The following is a 27123-nucleotide window of genomic DNA, read 5'->3' as shown; positions in this document are numbered from 1 at the left end:
TAATTTTTAAGTAATTATTCAAAGGGAGTATACGGTGCTGTAATCTATACTGGAACCATTGTATTGATGTATCTTTGGTAATTAGAAAAAGTATTTTATATTTGTTTTTCCAGTGTATGTTTCTAAAGACAGCTTGTTGCTTCCATTTCTGCTCTGATGTTATCTTTTTTTTTCTTTTCTCAATTTTAATTGATTGATTTTCCAAAACAAAGCCACAATCTCCATCGTCAAATTAATGGAAAATATTATGGCGTATTTTAGTGTTTTTAAAATGTTTTTCCTTTTATCACTCTCCCTGTGCTCTTACTTAATATTAAACAGTTTCAGATAATAACGCACGGACATCTATCAAAGGGGAGACAAAGGAGCTTTGTTTAGTATTCATTGTGAAGTCTTTCTTAAGATAAAGAGTTGCAATGTAAAGTCTTTAAGGGCAAATCAGTACACGCATACTAATATCATATTGATCTCGATATTGAAATACAACTGACTATATTAATATAGTATTTTTTTTATTTTAAGAGTTTTGAGTTTTAAAAGATTAGCGAAATGTTCGGATTAAAAGATTTTGGATAAGAATGTTTCCAGGGTTTCATGATTTCAAAGCCTGAATAACCGAAAGAGAGTCAGAACAGACGATTGCCTTTTCAATGAGGTGTTCTTCGATATGGTCAAGAGCCAGACCGATAGTACATACTTCCGCTGAGAGAAAATGGAGGCAACATCTGGAAGTCGGACAGTGATTAGCTGAACAGCACGCTGCAACTTTATCGCGATCTTTTTAGCCGTCAGTGTAGATCTGAACATGATCAGGGAAAGTCCTAATGGGCTCCCGAAAGCAGGATTTATGTTCTTCGGGTAATGCACTGGATTTGCCCTCCCATGTAGAGATGAATTGATATCAGGTGTTTGAAAGAGCCATGGTGGTACGGTGTACTTGTCAATGGCGTCGATGTTTTTTAAAATTATTCCTACGATTTTTCAAAGACGCATTTAAGCCCCTAAATATATCTCTCCTGTATCCACTCAGCTGAGGGCATGCCTGTACAATGCTTTCAAAGAAATTTTCTTGCTTTCTTTCCGATATTTCACACATCGACAACGCCTTTTTCAAGATCTTTGCACCCCAAAATAGCAACTCTCTAACATCAATTCAAATTGTACCGATTGCGCTTGGTTTTCGACAAGTCTTTCAGTATGAGATGCATGTTCTTCTACATTTGTCCTTTGCTCTGCAGGTAGGGCGTTAGAAATGCACCTGCTGCCCCAATTGCATGATCGTAAAAGGCAACTAAATTTAGGATCATATCTTTTTTCTTCCTAACTTTATCTTTCCCAACGCCGCCCGTTGGCAACACCTCACTTTGAGGCAAAAGATCGCTTTTTGTCACTTATGAAGAAGTGGTGGACGATGATGATGAAGATGACGTTAAAGAACGATCCCTATGGATTATCTGTGGTAAAGGGACTGGAGATCTTGCAATCGAAGTACTCCTACTTCCAGATAGACGAACATCTTTGATAAACACTTTGAGAGAAGGTGGAAGGTCAGCGGAGTCCAATCCCTCTGGAGGGCACGGAAATCATAGCGGCTCCTCTTTCTGGAGTCTTCTGCAGGGCAAAAATTCCAGAAGCATGGTGAGGCTGTTCCTTCGCCACACATCCAACTGCTTTTGGGCTCCACTACCTCTAAGGCACCCATCAGGAGTAACAGATAAATACATGCTGTCACTGCAGGGCTACTCATCAGTTCCTTTGTGAAAACCATTAGTTTGCCAAGAGAACTGTTTCGTGGCATTGGCCCTGCAGGTAGGGCGTTAGAATTGTACTTGCTGCCCCTATTGCATGATCGTAAAAGGCGACTAAATTTAGGATCTTATCTTTTCTCTTCTTCCTAACTGACTTTATCTTTCCTAATGTCTCCCTTGGCACCGCCTCACTTTTGGCCTTGAGTTGAGCGTTCGCCCCTGTGAGGAAGGCTCTGGGTTCTGTCCCCTGGCCGAGACACACCAAAGTCTATAAAAGTGGTAGTTTCTGCTCCTGCTTAGCGTTCAGCATACATGGAGTGGGACGACTGGTTCGCCCGTTGTCAGTATAATGTGACCGGGTGGGGTGTGTTGCTCGGTGTCTTCGGCGGCATGCTTCAGTGATATAGCACTATAAAAGGGCAACAGTTCCACTATACAAGAAGACACAACACGAACATTCCGCAGTCTCCCAGTACACTCACCTCGAACAACATACACGCAACACACCGCATACATGGGAGGCCGTCCTTACACGACCATAGCTGTTAATAGGACGTTAATAAATCAAACAAAGACTGGGCACCCTCCCAACGGAAACCTGAGGGCTTCTCGAGATGTCGCTGCACCCCAAACTTGGTTGCAAACACAGGTACTCCAACTGTTTAGAACAAAACAAGGTTAGTATAAATCTTTGTTATCCTGCAGCAATTGATTATCAAATTTTAAAAGATGTATTGTAAACTAGGTTACAGCTACATGCAGGGAAAAATATCCAAGATTTCTTCTTGATTTATTCAACTGGTCGTGATGAACCAACACATGTTTTTTCCTAGGCCCTGCTTAATTCTATAAAAAAGAATATGAATAATGATGGGGAAGTGGTCGCTATCAAAATTATTTTCAGGAACCCACCAGGTACTCTGTCCGGCAATGTCCGGTGTAGCTAAGGTAAGATCTGAAACCGACGTTTGAAATATTTCTCTGGTACATGAACCATCATTTAAAAGTATAAGATTGGTGTTTTTCTATATATATATATAAGGCATTACCTTTAGTATTACAATGTTTGCCCCCATAAAGGGTTATGATGGCCATTAAAATCCCCCGCACATGATATATTGTTTAGATGGGAATAATCCTGGTGTTTAACGGCAGTATCAGTGTTTCTTAATAATTATATATTTATTATACTTATATGTTTGTCATGTAATTTGAGAACAGAACCGACTACTTCCATCACATTTCTTATGACATCGAGTTAGTGAAACACGAGGTTATCCCGTATATAGCTACACCTCCACTCTGTTGGCCCTGCAGGTAGGCGTTAGAATTGTACCTGCAGTTCTCCCAGTACACTCACCTCGCACAACATACAGGCAGCACACCGCATACATGGGAGGCCGTCCTTACATGACCATAGCTGTTAATAGGACGTTAATAAAACCTCCACTCTGTTGATTGTCAGGGCCATATTTTTAACCCTTACGCTAATCACGTTATTTCTTCCCTTTGGCATAAATGCTGAATAAAATTGTGAAAAAACAGCAAAAAAATGTGTTTTTAATTTTCATTTTAATACTGTGAATTCATTTTCAGGTTTTAGCTACATAAACCAGATACTTGTTTAAAGGTTAAAACCTCCTCTTCATTTTTAAGTATTTGAAAAAAAAAATCTTTCTCAAATCTCGTTAAGTAACAGGTATGTACAGGTGAGATAAAGGTGTTCAAATTGAACAATAAACATATCAACATTTTCTGTCAAAATTCATTATATTTGACAAATAAGAAAGTAAACAATATTTTTTCTATGTTCTCACAGATGAAATAACGTATTCACAGGTAATATTCAGGTGAATTTGTTGTACCTGAAACGTAAAACTCGTTAACGGTGTTTTTTACTTTCTAATTGGTGTAAATTCCTTCTAGTTCATTATTTCTGCTGAAAAATAATAGGAATAACCCAATAGAACTGTCACACTAAATATATAGTTCATGCCTTACAGATTTACTTTGAACATACTCTACCGAATCCGTCATCACTGACATATAAATTTGTTTTTTCAATGCGACACCGATAGTTTTTGTAAGTGTGGTGGTACACACAGAGACACATCACAGTCGTCTCATCTAAAACTAGTTTGTTTTCTTTTGTGACCAACACGTTTTTTTTGCCTTTTGATTGCATACCACACAGTCCCTCAGCGGACGATTCCTCTGTGCGCCGGCTTGAGCCACATTGTAGACAGGGAAATGTCTTCCTGTGAGACGGTCCATACCTTCCTGGGATTTTTTGCCACATCGTAATGCAAGTGGCCCATCGGAAAGTTCTTGTAGCAAAGACCTAACCACTTCCTTTCTGAATTTAATGTGAGGAGTATGTTTGTCATTACCCCTGTATCACATTTTGTACAAGAGGGGAAGGCATTGCCAATCAAAAGATCGAATAGATGGAAAAATAGTTTCGTCCACCACTTGACAGTTTTACGTAGTATGTCGTAATATTGCACGACCATGTCGCTCAAATCCACTCCACCCATCTCCTGACAGAAGTCAACAATACAACTTGGCTTCGTGATTGGTACCCCATTCCTGTCCACTTTGTTATGCCCAGTGTCACTTCATGACATGGTAATCATGTGAACGTCGCGTTTGTCGTGATATTTTACTATCAACATATTGTCTCAACGTCTGAAAACACAGTCCCCTGGTTTTAGTTTTGCTACAGGCTCAGCCTTTGTTTTTTTTCTGAGAGTTCTACACATGTGTGTGTTAAAAGGTCAACAGTTCCACTATACAAGCAGACACATGAAGACACCGCAGTCTCCCAACATCTTCCTGTTTCCAACAAATCACATTTTCCTAATAAACCAATCACTATTTTCGTGGTTGTGCAGTCTTGATCAATTGGAAGTGCATCACAAAATGAGGCACAGGATGTCACGCCATTTTATATGTCGAATCCAACTGTATACCCTGATTCCGACTCTGATATTTGATAAAGTTTGATGCCAAATTTGCTTGGTTTTGCAGGATTATACAGTCGAAATTTCATCTTGCCTTTGAAAGGACCGGTAGCCTCGCCAAAGCTAAGGCATTTGCCAGGTTCATAATTTTCTAAACATTGTTCTCACAGAAGCTGTATAAATGGTCGTACCTTGAACAGGGGGTTGTGTCCCGGGCGGCCAGCAGTATGAAACTGTCATTATCTACCAGGTGAAGATTTGATAATATTGACGAAAAACAATCTTTTGTCATGTATTTCCCAAACAGTGGTGTTTCATCAATGGGATCTGTGGCCAAATATTCCACAAGTTGAGATTTACGGACAATCCCCATGGCGATTATAGAAGCGAAAAAAAATGTTTTATTTCCGGTACAGAAGTATTACGCCATTTACCAATTCAACTGTGAGGGGGCAGGTTCTCGCGATTTGCTTCTAGTCGTTTATTAGCGTATCTGTTTGTTTCTGTAACAATAGTCTCGATGAATTCTTCTGTAAAGAACTCTTCACGAAATCAATTGGTCCAATGTCAAGAACATGAATATATCACAGTGTCATAAAACACACCCCTCGCACAACATACAGGCAACACACCGCCTACATGGGTGGCCATCCTTACATGACCATAGCTGTTAATAGGACGTTAATTAAACAAACAAACCAATGTCATCGTTCAGGTCAAATTTGATAAGAGACATAACTGTGAAAGGTGCATTCAGTGGCGTTTTATCATTACGTAACTAGCCATTGTCAATATCAACGTCAAATTCTCGATCTCTCCCGCTCTGATCCATTGGTATTTGTCTAAGAATTTCAATATTATCAAAATCAATATAATCAAATCCTTCGAATTCTTCCGAATCGTCAGATTCACCGAAATATTCTCTTGAGGAACGCATCCTGTTCCTCATCACCAAATGTTGACTCTCTGCCCGACATTTTGTATCAAAGGTCACATCAGTGAAGGAAATCCCCAATAGTATTTTTATTAAGCAATGAAGTTACTCAAAATTACTGCAAATGCATGTTGAGAAGGTATGACGTCATTTAAAATTTTACTACTAGCAATTGTGGGCAATCCCGTATCTATTTTTGGACGGTAAAAACACAACTTCGAAAAGCAGCATATGTTGCGGTTAGCAAACACCGACGAAGATCGGCGCCGCGTCATATGCCGCAGTAAGCATGATAAGGGTTAATATTGAGGGTAAAAACCTCGAATAAAAAAGTTGGTATCTTTATTAAGCCAAGTTTCATGTAGACATATTACATTAATATCAGGTTTACTTTCTATGTAATTTAATAATTCAGTACCAGTTTTATTTATGCCATTGTAGAATGCCTGTGTTTAACATGTATTGGTAGCGGGCACTAACAGAACGCCCAGATTGATACAAGTAGTGTATCGATCTGACCAACAATATATACAAGTATATCTGACCAACTCTCGCAAGAATGAAATTTGGTGATCATCGAGACCAGTAGCGACATCAATTTTTCAATAGTACAGACACCTGTGGTTCCTGTGTTGGAACGACAGATGTACGGGTTGTTTTGGCAGTGGGATGTTAAAATCGGTCTAACTGGAATAGGGAATGAGGTTAACCTCTGTGGCTTCCGATGCGGCTTTTTCACTTCGGCTATTGTCTCACGACGAAAGCATTTCTCTGTAGTTTGGATTTTGACAATTTCTACTGCCTTTTTGTCTGGCAGGACAACCACCATATGCAGCACTATGCTGCCCACCACGATTGACACACTTTTTTTATTTTGACGGCAAGCTTCAGTGATATAGCACTATAAAAAGGGCATCAGTTCCAATTACAAGAATACACAACACGAACATACCGCAGTCTCCCAAAACACACACCTTGCACTTCAGACACGCTACACTCTGCATACATGGTAGGCCGTCCTTACATAACCCTGGCTGTTAATGGGACGTTAAAATAATCGAAGAAACAAATTATTTCGCTCGTTCATTCTTGAACCTTATGATCTCCCCACATACCGGTTACATTTGTAGCACCTGAGAGATGGTGGTATATACTGTTTAACGTTGTGTGAGTGGTATCCGATGGATACCTGCTCGTGCAGGGTTTTACAATTAAATATTAACCTGGCAGTAGTACTGCCTTCACTGCTATCATATTGTCTCCCTTTGTATGTCATCTGTACATGCTACTTGTAGGTCTCCGTTTTCCAGGCCCCTGATGTTTTTCACTGGGTACTCTATAATACCTGTAATGAGTTTTTGAACTTTAATTGGGTTACATTGAACTTGTTTAACATTGTTGCAGTGTATGATGATTGCATCTTTACTTACATCATTATTTTTTGGAGAGTACATTCGTTTTCTCTTGGTATCCTGTGGGTCTTGCATGTTATTAGGAGTATCAAAGTTTAGTCTTCCTCCAGAGGTAAACGTTTCAAAACCCTGAGACAATGTTGTCTGATATAGATCTTCGACCGAGGCTTCCATGCTGCTGCTTCATGATGTACATGGAAAGACCGATAGTATAAAGATCGCGATGTTGTAGGACGCGGATATCGCAGAACGGCTGGATCGGCGCTCTCCAAAACACCAATCGGACACTAAACTGTCGTGCTGACCACTGGTCAACAAAACAACAGAGTATTAATTGTAATTGATTAATTGTAAGCTAAACCAGATATTAATATACTTATTTGTTCAAACAATTGAAAACCATTTGTATCTGATTGGCTATTAACAATCAATACGTCTTGTTTGAGTAGTGTCCGATGGTAATCATTGATTATCATTGAATTAATTACCGATTAGGTAATCTTAGCGATGGTCAAGCTAAAGAAACAATACAGTACACTGAGCATGGATTAAATTACTACAAAAACATCTTATGTTATAATTTATATCATTGTTTTAAACTCAGTCCCATTAATGTCTATGAAAACCAAAACCGTTATTGTCATTGAAACCATATTCCAGTGTATCAACAACTTCACGCGGAACACAAGCGTTACTACAATTAAGGGATTAATGGCACACCTCGAGGTAATTAACAGGCCGAGGCGATGGGCAATTGAAGGATCGGCACACGCCTTACAATTAACTGGATGTAGTTAAAGGAGTATGGTTGTCTACCTGTCACTGTTGTACTTATCGCTGATCACCTATCTTTGAAAGTACGATCTTGCCGACAGGCATATTAACACATCAATTTTATACATTATTTTGAATGGTATTTAAAAAATTCATTTGTAATATGAAAATAACATGGCGCACAGTTATGACAATATTACAGTGCTTTTAGCAATACATACATTTTATTTGTTTGTTTGATTAATTAACGTCCTATTAACAGCTATGGTCATGTAAGGACGGCCTCCCATGCATGCGGTGTGTTGCGTGTATGTTGTGCGAGGTGAGTGTACTGGGAGACTGCGGTATGTTCGTGTTGTGTCTTCTTGTATAGTGGAACTGTTGCCCTTTTTATAGTGCTATATCACTGAAGCATGCCGCCGAAGACACCAAGCAACACACCCCACCCGGTCACATTATACTGACAACGGGCGAACCAGTCGTCCCACTCCCTGTGTGCTGAACGCTAAGCAGGAGCAGAAACTACCCACTTTTATAGACTTTGGTGTGTCTCGGCCAGGGGACATAACTCAAGGAACCTTTAAGGCCATATTATCTTTTGTTTCCATAAAATTTACCAATAAAACATTTCTTACTGTTCAAAATTTACTACATAATTACAAGGAAATAGAGTTTTACATTGTATTTATTCTAGCAAATTTTCTTTTAATAATGTCTATGATACAGATGTACTTGCCCCATGGGCCTCCATACATTGTATGGAGAAAGTAGTCCATGGCTGCCATTTTGGATTTCTTGTTCATTTATTAACAAACTTTTACTAGTCGATTTTAGATGTTTATCATTATATTATATCAACCAAAGGCATAGCATGACCTAGAAGATAACTTTTAAAAGATATTTGAGTTCCTTTTCAAACAATATATGACTTCACAAATTCTGAGGATTTGCTGCAAAATTTCAACAATTTTGTGGTACTCATTTCATTTCAGAAGTGTTTTTAAATAAATAGTTTATTCACAAGGATAGTCTGTTTCCTACTGAATATTTTGGTATATAGAATATATGTTATATTTAAGTTTTTTAACTTGTAATTCTAACTAGAAAAACACACTCTAAAAAGGGACCTTCTACCTTAATTTGTATAATTATTGTTCTGTATATGTTCTGGTATTATGTGTATGTAGGATTTAGGTTAATTGGTAAAATTATCTTGTATATGTTCTGGTATACACATACATACATGTGGGTTTTAGCTTGTTCTTTATATATTTTGGAGGACACACACAGGATTATTTCTCGTCATAATTAATAAATAGTGTTTGCATATTTATTACAACTGTACCTGGTTCATGTGTATATGACAAACTTTACATAGCTGAAATGTACTGCAGCCATGTATCATTTATTTTCATTCTGAATTTTTGTTGGAACTAAATAATTAATTTTGTATCTTTTTTAAAACAAATATTTGATTCTATTAAATGCATCAGTGACACATTCACAACTTAAAAAAAGTTTTCTCTAAAATAAAAAACCTGTAGAATGAACCTACAATTATTATTCATTTATATATACATGTATTTGAAATTGATCATTTCAATTTTTGTTATATTCAACAGATATAAAAAAAAAAACTTGTTTATTTTTTTCAGGCACCATCCCTTGGACCTGTATATAAGTTTATATATACACATACATACAATAAGCATCGTGAAGTCTGAAGAATGTTGAGTCGAGTGCTCTTGAAAGTACACTTTACCAATTTGACCAAGAAAATCATGAACAGAACATTTAAACAGTATTAATTTATCAAATGTTCCTTTCAACTGTAATTATTAAATAAAATCATGATGCAAAACTTTTTCATTATTTAACTTTGTATAAATTCTTGCACCCACATGTCTGCATGTCTGCCCATTTGTTTGTCAGGGCTTGTGAGATAGCTTTTCAATTACTTTTAAATGTAAGGAATTTTTTTTACAAGTAGCAATATAGATACACTGGTCTTAGGATTTCTAAATTCTACTTTACAAGAGAGTGGATTCAACATATAAATAAAACCATAAAACTAGCAAGTTATCTGAAATGTTACAAATGGTGGGTTTTTTTTCTGAACCAGATTTCACATTTATTGTCTATGTGTACATAGAACATACATGTATTAATACTAACAGTGACTACAAACACATACACTAAAATGTAGTATGTAGTACTATATACATCTGTTGTGATTTGAGTTCTAAAGAAAACAAGAGGCCCAGAGGGCCTGTATCGCTCACCTGGTTTGTAATGCCAAGTAATGTTCTGAATACAGGTTCATTGTTTCTTTTCTAAAGGAATTTTAATATTAACCTCTAAATCCCCTATTGGGCCCCACCCCTCCCACCCACGGGGGGTCAGAGCCAAAATTTATACAAGTTCTGTTCCCCTTCCCCCAAGGATGTTTATGGCCAAATTTGGTCACAATCCAAGCAAAACTCTAGGACAAGAAGTGATTTATAGGATTTACCTCTATTTCCCCTATTGGGCCCCACCCGTCCTGCCCTCGGGGGGCCAGAGTCAAAATTTATACAAGTTCTGTTCCCCTTCCCCAAAGGATGCTTGTGGCCAAATTTGGTTACATTCCATTCAGAACTCTATGACTAGTAGCGATTTAAAGGATTTACCTCAATTACCCCTATTGGGCCCCGCCCCTCCTGCCCCCGGGGGACCAGAGCCAAAATTTATACAAGTTCTGTTCCCCTTCCCCCAAGGATGTTTGTGGCCAAATTTGGTTACATTCCATTCAGAACTCTATGACTAGTAGCGATTTAAAGGATTTACCTCTATTTCCCCTATTGGGCCCCGCCCCTCCTGCCCCCGGGGGACCAGAGTCAAAATTTACACAAGTTCTGTTCCCCTTCCCCCAAGGATGTTTGTGGCCGAATTTGGTTACAATTCATGTAGAACTCTATTACAAGTAGCGATATAAAGGATTTACCTCTATTTCCCCTATTGGGCCCCGCCCCTCCTGCCCCCGGGGGACCAGAGCCAAAATTTAAACAAGTTCTGTTCCCCTTCCCCAAAGGATGTTTGTGGCCAAATTTGGTTACATTCCATTCAGAACTCTATGACTTGTAGCGATTTAAAGGATTTACCTCTATTTCCCCTATTGGGCCCCGCCCCTCCTGCACCCGGGGGACCAGAGCCAAAATTTATACAAGTTCTGTTCCCCTTCCCCCAAGGATGTTTGTGGCCAAATTTAGTTACATTCCATTCAGAACTCTACGACAAGTAGCGATTTAAAGGATTTACCTCTATTTCCCCTATTGGGCCCCACCCCTCCTGCCCCCGGGGGACCAGAGCCAAAATTTATACAAGTTCTGTTCCCCTTCCCCCAAGGATGTTTGTGGCCAAATTTGGTTACATTCCATTCAGAACTCTACGACAAGTAGCGATTTAAAGGATTTACCTCTATTTCCCCTATTGGGCGGGCCCTCCTGCCCCCGGGGGACCAGAGTCAAAATTTATACAAGTTCTGTTCCCCTTCCCCCAAGGATGTTTGTGGCCAAATTTGGTTACAATTCATGTAGAACTCTATGACTAGTAGCGATTTAAAGGATTTACCTCTATTTCCCCTATTGGGCCCCACCCCTCCTGCCCCCGGGGGACCAGAGCCAAAATTTATACAAGTTCTGTTCCCCTTCCCCAAAGGATGTTTGTGGCCAAATTTGGTTACATTCCATTCAGAGCTCTATGACAAGTAGCAATTTAAAGGATTTACCTCTATTACCCCTATTGGGCCCTGCCCCTCATGCCCCCGGGGGGTCAGAGCCAAAATTTATACAAGTTCTGTTCCCCTTCCCCCAAGGATGATTGTGGCTAATTTTGGTTACAATCCATGCAGAACTCTATGACAAGTAGCGATTTATAGGATTTACCTCTATTTCCCCTATTGGGCCCCGCCCCTCCTGCCCCGGGGGGGAACAGAGCCAAAATTTATACAAGTTCTGTTCCCCCTCCCCCAAGGATGTTTGTGGCCAAATTTGGTTACAATCCATGCAGAACTCTATGACTAGTAGCGATTTAAAGGAAATGTTGACGGACGGACGGACGACACGCCATGACATAAGCTCACTGGCCCTTCGGGCCAGGTGAGCTAAAAATAGTACATATTGTACATGGAAGAAAGAAAGATATACAGCACCATATGATTTAAACCCTATCACAAGTGTGCTTTGATGTAATTACTCATATCTGAATTCAAAGTTGCTCCAAAATCATCCAGACTAAATAACAAAAAAAAACAAAGCCATGTAAACCCAAAATATGCAATGACCAGATCAATGATAAAGCATCCTTCCACTTCCATTTATTTGTAGCTATTTCTTCTGAATTTCATCCCCCACCCAAATTACAACTTCCCAACGTCATTATTCTTCTGTCTTTCAGCACAACCACCCACCCCCCCTACACACACACATACCTGATTGATTGTCATGTTATTTCAGGTTCCTATTTAGGTATTATTCCTAAAAACCAAAAAGGGTATACACACTGTGATACTCCAAAGGAGGGGAACCGCTTCATTCAACAAGAGGCCCATGGGCCTTAACGGTCATCTGACTCAAGGCACAAAACAACAAAGTGATAGTATAAAGTAGTGGTTAATAATTTATATAAGCAATACAAGGAACTCCTTTGTTGAATATGTAAGTTTCTGAAATAGGTCAAGGTCATTTGTTGAACAAACTTGGTAGCCTTTCATCCATATATAGTTGTAACCCATTCAAGGATTAAGGAGGGGTAAGATTTTAAAGCCAAATTTCAGCAAAGCTCCAAGTTTGGACCCCGCCGTTCCATCCCCATGTTTTCATGTTGTTTTCTATCCCTTGAAACTCCTATAGATCAATTTTCATTGAGATCAGAGACCGAAACCTGAAAACAGGAAGTGGGCCAGCCGCCATTTTGGAATACCAAAATCTTTACGAAATTGTTTGCATGTTGTTCGCCATCCTTTAAAACCCCTATAGATCCATTTTCAGTGAGATCGGAGAACGAAACCTGAAAACATGAAGTGGGCCAGTGGCCATCTTGGATTACCAAAATCTTTATATAAAATATGATTGTCCTTCCCACAGTCTGCGACGTTAACCACAGGCCCGAGACCCGGGGCCTTTGAAAATAAGGCCGGGCCTATGGTTTCCACCAACCCACAGGCCCGACGGACCTATGAAATTTATACAAAGAATTTATCCATCAGTTAATAATACATCTATTTTAAACACAAAACTGAACTCTTTCATTGAGGTAAAAATGGTTAAACTGGAATATGAAGTCATTGCATGTCGAAACATCGCGTTTAGTAATCGCGAAGGCATACAGTTCATTTTCCAGTTTAAGGGACGTAACTCTAATACACATTTCCGGTTTGCCTCTAATGGCCTGCATGCTTCGATATATTGATGGGGTAAAGCCTGAGAAGAAACTTAGAATCAAAACGGAAAGCCAACCTACAGTTTCTTCAAACAAAAAATGCGAAAAAGGGTCCGCAAGTTTCTCGACGAATGGCATAAAGGTAGGCCTTGGTTAAAATATGCAAATGGTAACATGTTTTGTGAATGCTGTCGTGAAAATGAAACGACCGGCGCGTTTTGTGTCGGGACAAATAATTTTAAGCCGACTGCTATAAAGCATCATAAGAATACCAATATTCATAAGAAATACGCTTTGGAATAGCTGTGGCTAAAAACAGTTGAAAAAAAACAACTAAAAAATGCCAGGCAGTGGACTGTCTTATGAAATTTAAACAAGAGGCCCAAAGGGCCTTAACGGTCACCTGACTACCTTGACAATAGTAAAATTAATTATATATGGTGTCACTTTGTCAGGATCATGTCAGGATCATTTTCAATTTCTTTCAACAAATTTTATTTCAAACAAGAGGCCCAAGGGCCTTTAAATATAGGAAATTAATTAGACATAGTGTCATGGTAGTCATCTTCGATTTGGGATCAACCAGAGATGTAACAATACTTTGTCTGGACCATGTCAGGATCATTTCATGCAAGTTTCAGCCAAATCCCTTCGGAACTTGAGAATAAGTTCAAAAAGTGTTTTCAAGATGGCGGCTGTGACGGCCATCTTGGATTTCGGATTGACCCGAAAATAACAACACTTTGTCAGGACCATGTGAGGATCATTTCATGCAAGTTTCAGCGAAATTGCACCGGTAGAACTTGAGAAGAAGTTCAAAATGTGTTTTCAAGATGGAGACTGTGGCTGCCATCTTGGATTTCAGATCGACCCGAAAAATAACAACACTTTGTCGGGACCATGTCAGGATCATTTCATGCAAGTTTCAGCCAAATCGCACTGGTAGAACTTGAGAAGTTCAAAATGTGTTTTCAAGATGGCGGCTGTGGCGGCCATCTTGGATTTCGGATCGACCCGAAAAATAACAACACTTTGTCGGGACCATGTCAGGATCATTTCATGCAAGTTTCAGCCAAATCGCACCGGTAGAACTTGAGAAGAAGTTTAAAATGTGTTTTCAAGATGGCGGCTGTGGCGGCCATCTTGGATTTCGGATCGACCCGAAAAATAACAACACTTTGTCGGGACCATGTCAGGATCATTTCATGCAAGTTTCAGCCAAATCGCACCGGTAGAACTTGAGAAGAAGTTTAAAATGTGTTTTCAAGATGGCGCCTGTGGCGGCCATCTTGGATTTCGGATCGACCCGAAAAATAACAACACTTTGTCGGGACCATCTCAGGATCATTTCAGGTAAGTTTCAGCTCAATCCCACTGATAGAACTTGAGAAGAAGTTCAAAATGTGTTTTCAAGATGGCGCCTGTGGCGGCCATCTTGGATTTCGGATCGACCCGAAAAATAACAACACTTTGTCGGGACCATGTCAGGATCATTTCATGCAAGTTTCAGCCAAATCGCACCGGTAGAACTTGAGAAGAAGTTTAAAATGTGTTTTCAAGATGGCCTGTGGCGGCCATCTTGGATTTCGGATCGACCCGAAAAATAACAACACTTTGTCGGGACCATCTCAGGATCATTTCAGGTAAGTTTCAGCTCAATCCCACTGGTCAAACTTGAGAAGAAGTTCAAAATGTGAAAAGTTAACGCACGGCGTCAGATGACCTAAAAAGCAGAATATGACAGACTTGTTATCAAGTTTAGGACAGCCCATGCACTAGCTAAATCCCACCAGAGTTTTCGTTTCTATACCACAATGTGCAAGAAAAATAATTAATCACTACAAGAACAGATATTTAATAGGGATTTTAAAAATATATCAGAAATAGATTGTAAAAAAAATCATGACTGTAATAAATAACTTTGCTTTCAAACCAACAAAATATTCAAACTAATATAATATTTCATTTGTTTATTACTCTCTTTTTCAGCTCCTTCAAAATGTCCAGAAAAGCTACGATTCATCTTCTGATTCAGATTATGGGAGTGATGACGGTGAATCTGATAATGAAATGAGCGAGAGGGAGGTTGATAACATGCTCTTTTTCAACACCAGAGACTAAAACCATTAAAAACTGTAATATCTATACAGTGTTCAGCTTCTTTTTCCTACTTTTATTTTATGGATTTTTTCTTGAAATTTTCGGACCTGTAAAATTTTGATCGGGCCTGATGATTCTGGAGTTCATAGGCCCGAAGGGCCTATAGCATGAAAACTTTGTCGTGCAGACTGTTCCCAAATGATGTTTCACACCAAATATGGATGAAATCCACTAAAGAGTTAAGGAGAAGGATTTTAAAGCTAAAATTAAAAACAAAATCCTCTTTTGGGGTCCCACCCCTCAGTCCCTAGGGGATCAAGCAAGCTCATTTATATAAAATATGATTGCCCTTTGCCCATGATATTTCACACCGAATATGGATGAAATCCACTCAAGGGTTTCGGAGGAGTAGGAGCTTAAAACTAAAATTATGAAATTTTCTACTTTTGGGGCTCTGCCCCTCAGCCTCTAGGGTTAGGAGTAGGCTCATTTAAGAGAAATATGATTGTCCTTCCCCAATGATGTTTCACACCAAATATGGATGAAATCCATCCAATAGTGAAGGAGGAGTAGGATTTTAAAGCTTAAATTAAGAAAATTTGCCCTTTTTGGGCCCCGCCCCTCTGCCCCTAGGGGTCGGACCAATCTCATTTATATATAATATGATTGTCCTTCCCCAATGATGTTTCAAACCAAATATGGATGAATCCATCCAAGGATGAAGGAGGAGTAGGATTTTAAAGCTAAAATAAGAAAAATTGCCCTTTTGGGGCCCCACCCCTCAGCCCCTTGGGGTCGGACCAGGCTCATTTATATAAAATATGATTGTCCTTCCCCAATGATGTTTCACACAAAATATGGATGTAATCCACTCAAGGATTAAGGAGGAGTAGGCTTTTGTATAAATAGTCTTACGCACGACGCCGGACAAAACATGATGACAATAGGTCATCCTGACCTTCGATCAGATGACCTAACAAGAGGCCCATGGGCCTTAACGGTCATCTGAGTACCTTGCCAATAATCATATAGGAAATTAATTAGATATAGTGTCATGGTTGCCATCTTCGATTGGGGATCAACCAGAGATGTAACAACACTTTGTTGGGACCATGTCAGGCTCCTTTCATACAAGTTTCAGCCAAATCGAACCGGTAGAACTTGAGAAGTTCAAAATGTGTTTTCAAGATGGCAGCTGTGGCGGCCATCTTGGATTTCGGATCAACCCGAAAAATAAGAACACTTTGTCGGGACCATGTCAGGATTATTTCATGCAAGTTTCAGCCCGATTACACCGGTAGAACTTGAGAAGAAGTTCAAAATGTATTTTCAAGATGGCGGCTGTGGCGGCCATCTTGGATTTCGGATCGACCCGAAAAATAACAACACTTTGTCGGGACCATGTCAGGATCATTTCATGCAAGTTTCAGCCAAATCGCACCGGTAGAACTTGAGAAGAAGTTCAAAATGTGTTTTCAAGATGGCGGCTGTGGCGGCCATCTTGGATTTCGGATCGACCCGAAAAGTAACAACACTTTGTCGGGACCATGTCAGGATCATTTCATGCAAGTTTCAGCCAAATCGCACCGGTAGAACTTGAGAAGAAGTTCAAAATGTGTTTTCAAGATGGCGGCTGTGGCGGCCATCTTGGATTTCGGATCGACCCGAAAAGTAACAACACTTTGTCGGGACCATGTCAGGATCATTTCATGCAAGTTTCAGCCTAATCGCACCGGTAGAACTTGAGAAGAAGTTCAAAATGTGTTTTCAAGATGGCGGCTGTGGCGGCCATCTTGGATTTCGGATCGACCCGAAAAGTAACAACACTTTGTCGGGACCATGGCAGGATCATTTCATGCAAGTTTCAGCCAAATTGCACTGGTAGAACTTGAGAAGAAGTTCAAAATGTGAAAAGTTAACGCACGGCGGACGACGACGGACGAAACATGACGACTATAGGTCATCCTGACCCTTCGGGTCAGATGACCTAACAAGAGGCCCAATGGGCCTTAACGGTCATCTGACTACCTTGACAATAGTAAAATTAATTATATATGGTGTCACTTTGTCAGGATCATGTCATAATCATTTTCAATTTCTTTCAACAAATTTTATTTCAAACAAGAGGCCCAAGGGCCTTTAAATATAGGAAATTAATTAGATATAGTGTCATGGTAGTCATCTAACAATACTTTGTCTGGACCATGTCAGGATCATTTCGTGCAAGTTTCAGCCAAATCCCTTCGGTAGAACTTGAGAAGAAGTTCAAAATGTGTTTTCAAGATGGCGGCTGTGACGGCCATCTTGGATTTCGGATTGACCCGAAAAATAACAACACTTTGTCGGGACCATGTCAGGATCATTTCATGCAAGTTTCAGCCAAATCCCACTGGAAGAACTTGAGAAGAAGTTCAAAATGTGTTTATAAGATGGCGGCTGTGGTGGCCATCTTGGATTTCGGATCGACCCGAAAAATAACAACACTTTGTCGGGACCATGTCAGGATCATTTCATGCAAGTTTCAGCCAAATCGCACCGGTAGAACTTGAGAAGAAGTTCAAAATGTGTTTTCAAAATGGCGGCTGTGGCGGCCATCTTGGATTTCGGATCGACCCGAAAAATAACAACACTTTGTCGGGACCATGTCAGGATCATTTCATGCAAGTTTCAGCCAAATCGCACCAGTAGAACTTAAGAAGAAGTTCAAAGTATGTTTTCAAGATGGCGGCTGTGGCGACCATCTTGGATTTCGGATCGACCCGAAAAATAACAACACTTTGTCGGGACCATGTCAGGATCATTTCATGCAAGTTTCAGCCAAATCGCACCAGTAGAACTTGAGAAGAAGTTCAAAATGTGTTTTCAAAATGGCGGCTGTGGCGGCCATCTTGGATTTCGGATCGACCCGAAAAATAACAACACTTTGCCGGGACCATGTCAGGATCATTTCATGCAAGTTTCAGCCAAATCGCACCGGTAGAACTTGAGAAGAAGTTCAAAATGTGTTTTCAAAATGGCGGCTGTGGCGGCCATCTTGGATTTCGGATCGACCCGAAAAATAACAACACTTTGTCGGGACCATGTCAGGATCATTTCATGCAAGTTTCAGCCAAATCGCAACGGTAGAACTTGAGAAGAAGTTCAAAATGTGTTTTCAAGATGGCGGCTGTGGCGGCCATCTTGGATTTCGGATCGACCCGAAAAATAACAACACTTTGTCGGGACCATGTCAGGATCATTTCATGCAAGTTTCAGGCAAATCGCACCGGTAGAACTTGAGAAGAAGTTCAAAGTGTGTTTTCAAGATGGCGGCTGTGGCGGCCATCTTGGATTTCGGATCGACCCGAAAAATAACAACACTTTGTCGGGACCATGTCAGGATCATTTCATGCAAGTTTCAGCCAAATCGCACCAGTAGAACTTGAGAAGAAGTTCAAAATGTGTTTTCAAGATGGCGGCTGTGGCGGCCATCTTGGATTTCGGATCGACCCGAAAAATAACAACACTTTGTCGGGACCATGTCAGGATCATTTCATGCAAGTTTCAGCCAAATCGCACCAGTAGAACTTGAGAAGAAGTTCAAAATGTGTTTTCAAAATGGCGGCTGTGGCGGCCATCTTGGATTTCGGATCGACCCGAAAAATAACAACACTTTGCCGGGACCATGTCAGGATCATTTCATGCAAGTTTCAGCCAAATCGCACCGGTAGAACTTGAGAAGAAGTTCAAAATGTGTTTTCAAAATGGCGGCTGTGGCGGCCATCTTGGATTTCGGATCGACCCGAAAAATAACAACACTTTGTCGGGACCATGTCAGGATCATTTCATGCAAGTTTCAGCCAAATCGCAACGGTAGAACTTGAGAAGAAGTTCAAAATGTGTTTTCAAGATGGCGGCTGTGACGGCCATCTTGGATTTCGGTTCGACCCGAAAAATAACAACACTTTGTCGGGACCATGTCAGGATCATTTCATGCAAGTTTCAGCCAAATCGCACCGGTAGAACTTGAGAAGAAGTTCAAAATGTGTTTTCAAGATGGCGGCTGTGGCGGCCATCTTGGATTTCGGATCGACCCAAAAAATAACAACACTTTGTCGGGACCATGTCAGGATCATTTCATGCAAGTTTCAGCCAAATCGCACCAGTAGAACTTGAGAAGAAGTTCGAAATGTGTTTTCAAAATGGCGGCTGTGGCGGCCATCTTGGATTTTGGATCGACCCGAAAAATAACAACACTTTGTCGGGACCATGTCAGGATCATTTCATGCAAGTTTCAGCCGAATCGCACCGGTAGAACTTGAGAAGAAGTTCAAAATGTGTTTTCAAAATGGCGGCTGTGGCGGCCATCTTGGATTTCGGATCGACCCGAAAAATAACAACACTTTGTCGGGACCATCTCAGGATCATTTCAGGTAAGTTTCAGCTCAATCCCACTTGTCAAACTTGAGAAGAAGTTCAAAATGTGAAAAGTTAACGCACGGCGGACGGCGCACGGCGCACGGCGGACGGCGGACGACGACGGACGAAACATGATGACTATAGGTCATCCTGACCCTTCGGGTCAGATGACCTAAAAATGGAATTTACTATTTCATCTTAATTTTGAAATTTTCAGTTTAATTATAACTTATATGATATTGGACTATTAAAACAGTATAGAACCCCTCGGCTACAGACAAAGTGCTGTTGTACACATTTCTCTTTATTAAATACTTTCCTCCCAACTCAATCATCTTTTTCTCCAGAGCACAATAAGAACAATAAACAACAGAAAAGGAAAGTAATATACATATAGGCCTATGTGTTTTCTGTAAATATATATGATAGAACAGGCCTACATGAAAGTGAAGAATTAAATATTATCAATATTTGAGTGAATTTTCTAGTTGTAATTCTACAGCAGCAACATGAAATGTACGTTAAAGTTTACATGTACATTGTACAATACATATACATTATAAAAGTTTCTTTCCTTCTGGCTAAACATTCCTATCATCTCTCTACAGAACTTAAAAATTGTTTACAAAAAACAGAGACATAGATAATTGAATTAAATCTCTGTAAAAAACTACACAGAATAATTAAACACATGTGAATGGAATATATAAAATACATAGAGCTAATTTATTTTCACATCTTTGACAGCTACATGCATGACAGGAACGTTTTCGTGTGGTTTTAAATGGAAAATTATGTTACGATTATTTGTATTTAACCTTCATAATTCGGTTGATGTGAAATACGATGATTGCGATGCGGCAATAATTGCCCTTGCCGGGCCCCATCTCTGCATCGGCCGAATATTTGTGTCAATTTCCATGTCTAAAGATGCTTTTATCGAAAAATGATTACAAAGCATTGTTATTGTTATTAATGTAAGAGTGTTTCATTTGCATCAAATGTATCATCTCAAAACAGCAATTTACATACCGCATTAGTGGTTTATCACACGAAACGAAACTGACATGACTGAGAAACACATGTCCTTGTTGACATTTCCACGCAGCCTCGTTTTCAAAGAGTTTGGCGAATTTATATTTAGAACTGTGCTAAATTTACACGGGGCTTCCCCAAAATTTCAAAGGTCAAAACTGGACACCGTAAGCAGAACTTGACCATCATTATGGTATGTAATAACTTTTGGAAGGCCAAAGAATGCATTTAGACTGGTTTCCTTTGGGAACCTTCCTCTAACAGATATATTCAATTTGTTAACCGCAGATTTAATGTTTATAAGTAATATTTCTCAGATATCTATGAGTTAATATCCCAATCCTGTATTCTTGAAGTTACTGGACAAAATATCCATATGAGCGATACAGAAAGTTACGTTGATCTTGTTTTTCGTTGTGTTTTAGAATTTTTTTTTTCCTCCACACGACTGAGCATTCTTGAGGGAGGTTCGACAGCCGATTTTTTAGATAATCTTCTGCGGGATTCAAGAGAGTCGGAACACCTAGCGCATTTTGGTCTTGAGAGGACTGGTTTGCTGCAGGTAAATGTATACATGTTATATACGCGCTGTGCTGCCAGTCCGTAAACGTTATTAACGTCCTATTAATGACCATAGCTGTTAATAGGACGTTAATTAATCAAACAAACAAACCGTAAACGACAGCAACACCTTGCTTGACGCCAGCAAATATCCAATATATAAATTCTTCATGGTAAACTACACTATTTATTTCGCTTTATATACATCACTTATTTCTTCGCAGCGTTTTTTGAAATTTTGAAATGAAATAAACAATATGTTTATTTAGCCCCCCTGAGGAAGGGTTTAACAAAAGAATGCTCGAAGAAGCGACGTACAGAACTTTTGTTAAATACACCAGAGAAGTATTTGGTAAGTTATATACATGTTGTAGAATTATAAGTCGTTTTTTGTCTTTCCACCATCGGATTTGATATATACATAGTTTATTGCATTTGCAAATAGAAAATTGGAATGAACGAACATAACACATTACTTCGGAGTATTTTTCATGCAAAGTTTCCACATACAACTAAATTCATATCTTTATTTATAGCTGGAAGACGTTCTCCGATAACCTTGGAAAAAATACTGTCGTTTGCCACCTCCAGTGAAAAAGAACCCACACTTGGTTTCCCAATGAGGCCATCTCTACATCTTCACAGATTGAATTTTTGCGACTTCTAACACTCGCATATTTCGCATGTGTTTGCCGCTGCTTAATAAAGATAGAGGAGTGGATGATTACTTCGCGAAACTTGACTTAGCATTCGCAAACTCGTACTTTGGATTGCAATAATCACTTTTTTACCAAAACTGTAAAGTATAAATGTGAAGAATTCAGAGACCAAAAAGGACAGTTGACAGGTATTGTGTCCATCTGCTTTTTAAGTACCAGGTAATTGTATGATTCGTGATTGATAGACCTAGCTTAGTTTGGGACTTTTGGCAGTTGCTTGTACCCTTACAAGTGTTATTTTATTTAGATTTTACTGTAATTAGACTTCTGTTAATACCTACTTCTTTACAGTTTATTGTTTTATGGCACAAAGGTTTATAAAGGTACCATAGTTTACATAGAAAACTAGACACAGTGTACAAAGAAAATGGTTTTGTATCCTATACTCTTGTTTCTTATGTTGCACATACTTACTTTGGTAAAACCATGCACACATGAGGGCAGCCTTATAATTTATATTGCTTTACCTAAGGTCTGTTTTAACAATGATTTAAAAACATTATTTTAAGTTTCACAGAAAGAACATCCAATACGTTTACTTTATAACTCTCAGGTCTACAAGCCTTAAATAGTAAAATTTGAAATAAGACCAATTATCGAACACCGGCTACACTTACATTTGATCGGCATATTATGGGGCTACTAGAGCTCTATATTCAGCTCATGCGCCTGTGTCCAGGTTTCGTCCCGGCAATCCATGATAACGCAAAGTATAATCTGTTTGTGACATCCACCAATAACCCAATGTCCACACATGCCTTTAGGCGGGCTATGGCACAAATATGGGAAGAACTATCAACGGTAACAACGGCTGATCGGGTTGAGTCGGCTAAAGTCATACGTTACTAAATGAACACATCATTTTCTTTCTAAGGAAAAAACATAAGTTATCACTGACAAACATATAAGACACGGCAGAAAACGTTTTAGTGCGCTCTGGAAGCATGGACACAAAATGTGGAAACACTGACGAAAATGACCCTGTGAAATCATTTCAACAGGATAACACAGACATATCATCGAGACAATCCAATGGCTGGCGATTATTGCAGATTGGATATAGGAAACGACTGCTATGTACTCGCAAACAAATTCCGAGGGAAAATCCTTATTCACGTCAGGCTGTATGACACGTCAGAATCAGGGACAGTATTTCCTACAAATGAATGCGTGACTCTCGGTCCCCAACAATGGAAAAAACTACAGGTTTGGCACTGTAAAGACGTTGATGAAACCATAGAGATATACCTTAGGGGTGAAGACGTTGACTTAATGATACATCTGGGGCGTAATAATTGTGTGTCATTGAAGACTGGATATGCTCAGTTAACATCCGACGCTCATTCATGCTGAACTTTGACGACAATTCAAGAATTCAACCCACTAAATCGGGCGTGGTGTTAAATTTCAAACAATGGAGAAGATTGAAAGACTGCATGTTAATAATGCCTGAATTTGAGAAACTCTTGACAATGTTGAGTTTTGTGTAAAGAGAGATGACCATCAAAACCAAAAAGAATGTTAAGGTGTTTTGAATGCAATCCATATCAGGTTCTGAACCAGTGATTTTATCACAAATTTGATGTTTGTTTGTTTGTTTGTTTGATTAATTAACGTCCTATTAACAGCTATGGTCATGTAAGGACGGCCTCCCATGTATGCGGTTTGTTGCGTGTATGTTGTGCGAGGTGCGTGTTTCGGGAGACTGCGGTATATTCATGTTGTGTCTTCTTGTATAGTGGAACTGTTGCCCTTTGAATTATAAAAGAAAACGTTTATCACCCAATGGGACTAACATTAACTATGCCATATACGAGGTTTTTTTTACAAATGGAGTTACTTGCCAAATTACTACACGTACGAAGACTGGCATTACTGGATATGATCGAGTCGTCATAGAGGGATTTTTAATTCAAAATAACAAAAGAACTAGGGGCCACTCTTTGACATTGTTAAAACGACGATTTGTTTGTTTGTTTGTTTGATTAATTAACGTCCTGTTAACAGCTATGGTCATGCAAGGACGGCCTCCCATGTATGCGGTGTGTTGCGTGTATGTTATGCGAGGTGCGTGTCTTGGGAGACTGCGGTATATTCATGTTGTGTCTTCTTGTATAGTGGAACTTTTGCCCTTTTTATAGTGCTATATCACTGAAGCATGCCGCCGAAGACACCAAGCAACACACCCCACCCGGTCACATTATACTGACAACGGGCGAACCAGTCGTCCCACTCCCTTTTTGCTGAGCGCTAAGCTGGAGCAGAAACTACCACTTTTACAGACTTTGGTGTGTCTTGGCCAGGGGACAGAACCCAGAGCCTTCCTCACAGGGGCGAACGCTCAACTCAAGGCCAAAAGTGAGGCGGTGCCAAGGGAGGCATTAGGAAGGATAAAGTCAGTTAGGAAGAATAGAAAAGATAAGATCCTAAATTTAGTCGCCTTTTACGATCATGCAATAGGGGCAGCAGGTATAATTCTAACGCCCTACCTGCAGGGCCAAAGTCGTCTAAATTTAAGAAAGTATTCATTCAAGGAGCGGATCATCAATCATTGGAACTCTCTTCCCGAAGCCGTGGTTTCGTCACCATCAATAAAAACATTTGAATCTCGCCTGGATAAGCATTGGGGGCAGCAAGAATGCCACTTTAATCATGAGATAGATAATACTGAACTTATTAATAGTCGGGATGTAAAGTATGATTTGCGATCTGATTATATAGGCATTATGCCTGCGTCCAGTATTATTATTATTACATGTGTGTATATATTGTAGTCACTAGTAAATATTTTATAATGCCTGTCGAAATACAGTTTATATTTCATTGTTTTGATATTGGCAAGAGACGAATTTAATTGTGTCTTTGTTCTTTGTCACTTGTTTGTTTGTTTGATTAATTCACGTCCTATTAACAACTATGGTCGTGCAAGGATGGCCTCCCATGTATGAAGTGTGTTGTGTGTATGTTGTGCGAGGTGCGTGTCTTGGGAGACTGCGGTATATTCATGTTGTGTCTTCTTGTATAGTGGAACTTTTGCCCTTTTTATAGTGCTATATCACTGAAGCATGCCGCCGAAGACACCAAGCAACACACCCCACCCGGTCACATTATACTGACAACGGGCGAACCAGTCGTCCCACTCCCTGTATGCTGAACGCTAAGCAGGAGCAGAAACTACCACTTTCATAGACTTTGGTGTGTCTCGGCCAGGGGACAGAACCCAGAGCCTTCCTCACAGGGGCGAACGCTCAACTTAAGGCCAAAAGTGAGGCGGTGCCAAGGGAGGCATTAGGAAAGATAAAGTCAGTTAGGAAGAAGAGAAAAGATAAGGTCCTAAATTTAGTCGCCTTTTACGATCATGCAATAGGGGCAGCAGGTACAATTCTAACGCCCTACCTGCAGGGACGAGTCTCCCAAAACACACACTTCTCACAACATACACTCAAAACATCGCATACATGGGAGGCCGTCCTTACTTGACCATAGTTGTTATAATAGGACGTTAATTAATCAAACAAACAAACACAAAGTGAAGGTTTTAATTTTACACACACGAACATGAGCTCAAAAGGAATTTTGACAGTACTGTCTAAAACCATGTAATTTACATTGACAGTGCAGTCAAATGAGTACAGATTGTTGTACTATAACTTTAAATGCGTCTTTACAATGAGTTAGGATAAGTTGACAATGCAGGGAACACCTTTACGGCACATAACTTTTAATTTGCCTTTACAATGCAGGGATGGAAAATCAATCAACTTAATAAACACGAAGTAAACTTGTTTTTGGTATATAAAGAGGGTGAAATTAAACAAAACTTACTGCATTAAACAGAACCCGTTCTCCATGATATGCTGGCGATTCCGGGTTGACATGATAGGGGCTGATCTATGTCATCTGTATTCACCTGCAAATCAAGCCCCTCTGTCCCCATGATGGTCTATGCACGGTGATATCATGTCCAAATTATCCTGACCCTAAGGATTTCGCTATCAATTTGCACATAAAGTTTCACTGTTGTCATTTTTATTGTAACGTTAGAAGACAAGATGTAACGTAAACGGACAAGATGAATCTTGAGAAAGCGAGTCTTTTCATCCATTACCTCACTTATCAATATTAACCTTACGGTTCAACTATCTTCACCCCTACCCAACGCTAGAAATAATTGCATTGCTTTTGTTTAGAAGGTATAAAGCTCGAGGTTCCCCAAATATTTCTGCACTGACGAATATATCTCTTATCATATTCTTCAATTCTCTCACAAAATGGCACAGACATATATAGACTATGTGTAAGTATACGTGGTAAAGACGTAAGACTTTGGTGTGTCTCGGCCAGGGGACAGAACCCAGAGCCTTCCTCACAGGGGCGAACGCTCAACCCAAGGCCAAAAGTGAGGCGGTGCCAAGGGAGGCATTAGGAAACATAAAGTCAGTTAGGAAGAATAGAAAAGATAAGATCCTAAATTTAGTCGCCTTTACGATCATGCAATAGGGGCAGCAGGTACAATTCTAACGCCCTACCTGCAGGGTCAAACTGGGACACCAATGGTCTGTGCCCAACAAGCTGTATTGGACAGCAGAGGCCGTAGCTCAACATCTCAACTTCAAAGCAGTTTCTCTAAAGAACGTCAAGGTATTAGGTAACAAACGCCCAACAATTGTTTCAACAATAGGATACTCCATAAAGGACCTATAAAGGACGGGGTATCTCCTGTGTATTCTGCCAGGAGCGAGTCTATTCTAGGCTGCCCACTAATCATTGATACAAACACTCAATGTCGGGATTTTCTATCAGGCTGCATGTCAATTTTGTAGGACTCCTACCTTTAGTACGAAAGTGACTGCTAGAGATTTCATCTCGACCTCCCCTATTCTAGAGGAGTTACATTACCACGCTTTTAGTGTGCGGAGTCAGACTTTTGAAACTTGATCAACACATGGGAGAACCCTTATGATATCATTTCGACTACCCCCCAAAATGAATGACTTTCATCTTAAAGTTGGGAGGAATGAGCAGGGTTCACTTTTGGGCGCAATTTCGCGATATTCTCGC

At 39.8% G+C, this 27123-nt stretch overlaps 1 pseudogene; it reads left to right on the top strand.

Annotated features, from left to right (window-relative positions):
• The first annotated feature begins 23006 nt into the window (after positions 1-23006).
• On the top strand, positions 23007-23587 carry LOC138308767 (activated RNA polymerase II transcriptional coactivator p15-like; annotated as a pseudogene).
• The last annotated feature ends 3536 nt before the right edge of the window (positions 23588-27123 follow it).

This window comes from Argopecten irradians, chromosome 15, assembly GCF_041381155.1.
Source record: "Argopecten irradians isolate NY chromosome 15, Ai_NY, whole genome shotgun sequence".
NCBI classification, from domain to species: domain Eukaryota; kingdom Metazoa; phylum Mollusca; class Bivalvia; order Pectinida; family Pectinidae; genus Argopecten; species Argopecten irradians.
The sequence above is the reverse complement of the archived record's forward strand: the minus strand, read 5'-3'. Positions and strand labels throughout refer to the sequence as shown.